The 3,183-nt window shown below is 37.3% G+C and overlaps 1 non-coding gene across 1 annotated transcript; it reads right to left on the bottom strand.

The window, feature by feature from the left end:
• Window positions 1-1,638: 1,638 nt before the first annotated feature.
• Trnat-agu (transfer RNA threonine (anticodon AGU)) lies at window positions 1,639-1,712 on the bottom strand. Its single transcript has one exon. It is a non-coding gene; the product is annotated as a tRNA-Thr (tRNA).
• Window positions 1,713-3,183: the final 1,471 nt, after the last annotated feature.

Raw genomic sequence — 3,183 nt, 5'->3', positions numbered from 1 at the left:
TATATATATATATATATATATATATATATATATATATATATATATATATGTGTGTGTGTGTGTGTGTGTGTGTGTGTATATATGCAAATGAATCACCACTTATTAAGGCCCAGAGGCCACTCGAGGATAAGGGTTAAAGAGTGTACAGTAGTCAAAAGGACAATATCATAGTAATCGTTAGAAATTTAAATTTAGTAAATTGGATTACTTAACGGGAACGGTTCATGAAAAACTTGTTTACGTTGGACTTGAAGACGACCATATTATCGTCAGCTGGGAAGCTGGAAAGCAGCCAAGCAGAAGAGAGTTCCACAGGTGTGCAGTTCTAAAAAGGAAGCTTTGTGCACGGACTGTTTAGGTTTAGGTACAGATAAAGAATGGAGGAAATTATTGATAGTATTTTCAGTTAGACGAGTGTTTCTCATGAAAATTTGGCGAGGGAGGACCATAGATTGAAGCTCAGACGAGCACTTGCCATGGACATAACGATAAAGCAGAAACATACTGGCAACGTTTCTTCTGTAAGAAAGAGGTTGCAGGGAAAAGAAAAGGGCATCTCCCACTAGATTACGAGGTCTATTTTAAACTGTCAAAGCAGCATAAGGTCTTTCCAGATGTGGCAACAATACTCCCTCCTTAGACGAACCTGGCTCATATAGGTAGAGAATTGCATCAGCAGTGAGATATCTACTGGATCGACAAAAGGATCCCACCCTTTTTCCAGCGACCTTAGCAACGGATTTGATGTATGCGTTCCATTTCAGATCAGAAGTAAAAGTCAAACCCAGAAACTTGTCAAAACATTGAGAGTCCCAAGACGAGAGCCATTCATTTCAATTGATGCCAGAACGTTGATGACGTAAAGCTTGGTTTTAGATGCATTAAATGTAACCAGCCACTTTTTCCCCCATTGTACCACACGCTCAAGATCAGAGGAGATAAAATCAGAGATAACTTGATGTGCTGCCATAGATGGTAGTGTCATCAGCATAAATGTCTACGAATGATCTAAGGATATGATTTAGAAGATCATTGATGCAGATCAGGAAGGGAGTTGGACCCAGGATAAACTCCTGAGGGATTCCAACGTTACTACTACGAGCTTTTGATTTCTGAACATCAACCACTACTATTATGAACCTGTCAGAGAGAAATGATTTAATAATTGAAAAGATATTTCTAGCTCTACCATAGCTGGAGATCTTGTGAAGTAGACCTTTATGCCATACCAAATTAAAGGCTTTTGATATATCAATATATATATATATAAGTTGCGATATTTGCCAATAAAAAACAGGATCTTGTACGAATTAAAAAGTATCTCAGTTTAATTTAAAAAAAAACAGCTGTTTTTTTTTTCATAACCATGCAATTAAGAACATTTGTAATTACTAAATCTTAATATTATTGACAAATGAATCTTAAGAGTTACAAAAAAATCTGTAGCGTGCAGACAATTGTGTTTTTTTTTTCTCTCTCTGGAAAAAAACAAAACAAAAAACACATGATTCTAAAGAGATTCGAACTCTATCTAACTAACCTATGAAGAAAAACAATGAGCAGCATTGGTTCGTAGTAATTGATAAATACATCATGCTGCTGGTGTTCATATTTTAGAAAACAACAAAAAAAAATGAGAGGCTCCAGAGAGATTCGAACTCTCGACCTCCAGTTTACTAGACTGGCGCTCTAACCAACTGAGCTATGGAGCCAGCTGGCGGTTCGTATCAGCCCATAATTATTTATCAATAGAGACCGCAGTTGATGTTTAGCGATTAACGAATTTGTTGTTATAAATTTACAGTATTTGAACGAATGTTCTGTATTATCTATTATAGTAATGCGCGCCGTGTACACTTTTATATTTATTTAGATTTTATTTGTAACAACTATTTAAGACATGAAAGTGATTTTACCGTCGAAGATATCCGATTTCTCCAGATGTTGTTGGTGATTTAATGCCCGGATAACTGTAGCAGAATGCTGGGTATGAATAATACATATAATTGGAAGCATCAGCTATAGGAAAAAAAAATTACAAGGGTCTCATCCCTTATCAAGGCCGGAACGCCGCTCGAGGATAAAGGTAAATAAGGGTACGGCAGTCACTGGGGCAACAGCGCAGTAATTGTTAATGGTGGCAGTTGGGTATGATTTGATTATTTAAAGAGACGACTCAACAAGAACTTGTTTACATTGGACTTGAAGACAACCATATTGTAGTCGGTTGGAAACCAGGCCAGCGGAACAGAGTTCTACAGGCGGACAGTTCTAGGAAAGCAGTCATGTTCATGGAATTTGCGTTTAGATTTAGGCACAGACAGAGAGTGGGGGGAAGTTGGTGATAATTATTAGCTAGATGTGTTTTTTTGTGAAAGTTTAGCAAGGGGGAACCATAGATTGGAGCTCAGTCAAACACTTGCCAAGAAAATAACGATAGAGCAGAGACAGGCTTGCAACGTCTCTTCTGTGGAAAAGAGGTTGCAGGGAAAAGAAAAAAGTATCGTTTAGTAGGTTTCGAATCCGGTTTTCTTTCTGGCGACGTTGGCAACAGATTTGATGCAAGTCTTCCATTTCATGTCAGGAGTGAAGGTCAGACCCATGATCTTGTCAAAGCAGGGATCTTCCTTGAGACAACAGCCATTCATCACTTAAAAATAAAATAACACGATGCGAGAGATGCGTTTGCACAACAATGAAAACAGAACAAAATTGTTTGTATTCTTATGAAGAAGGCTTGTTGAGGCAAAAATTTTGGATTTAAATAAATATGTTCATTTTTTATTTTAAAGATCATTGCATCTTATCTGTTTTCTTAGTAACCCTCCTCCAAATGGGGTGTCTATTTCGAAAACCGTTCTTAACAGGGGTAGATGGGAGATAGTCCATTCCAAAAACCATTTTATTTTATTTTACGGATTTTAATAATGGACTATTCCTGGCGTCACTTCCTGTGACCAGACAGCGATCCGAACCCAAGACGCAGAAAGAGACAGTCGTAACTTGATTTGTTCTTCACTCGAGCGGAATTCATCGTTTCTGTATTGTCTGTTTAATATATTATTCATTTCATTATTTCCGAGTTATTCTTTCCAACATTTACACCATAACATTAGCCAACAAAGATGGCCGCCGAAACATAAAAAATGTCGGTGGTTATCTTTGTTGGCTAACAGTTCGTAA

Source organism: Euprymna scolopes, chromosome 15 (assembly GCF_053919585.1).
Source record: "Euprymna scolopes isolate OS-2025 chromosome 15, ASM5391958v1, whole genome shotgun sequence".
Lineage (NCBI taxonomy): Eukaryota > Metazoa > Mollusca > Cephalopoda > Sepiida > Sepiolidae > Euprymna > Euprymna scolopes.
The sequence above is the reverse complement of the archived record's forward strand: the minus strand, read 5'-3'. Positions and strand labels throughout refer to the sequence as shown.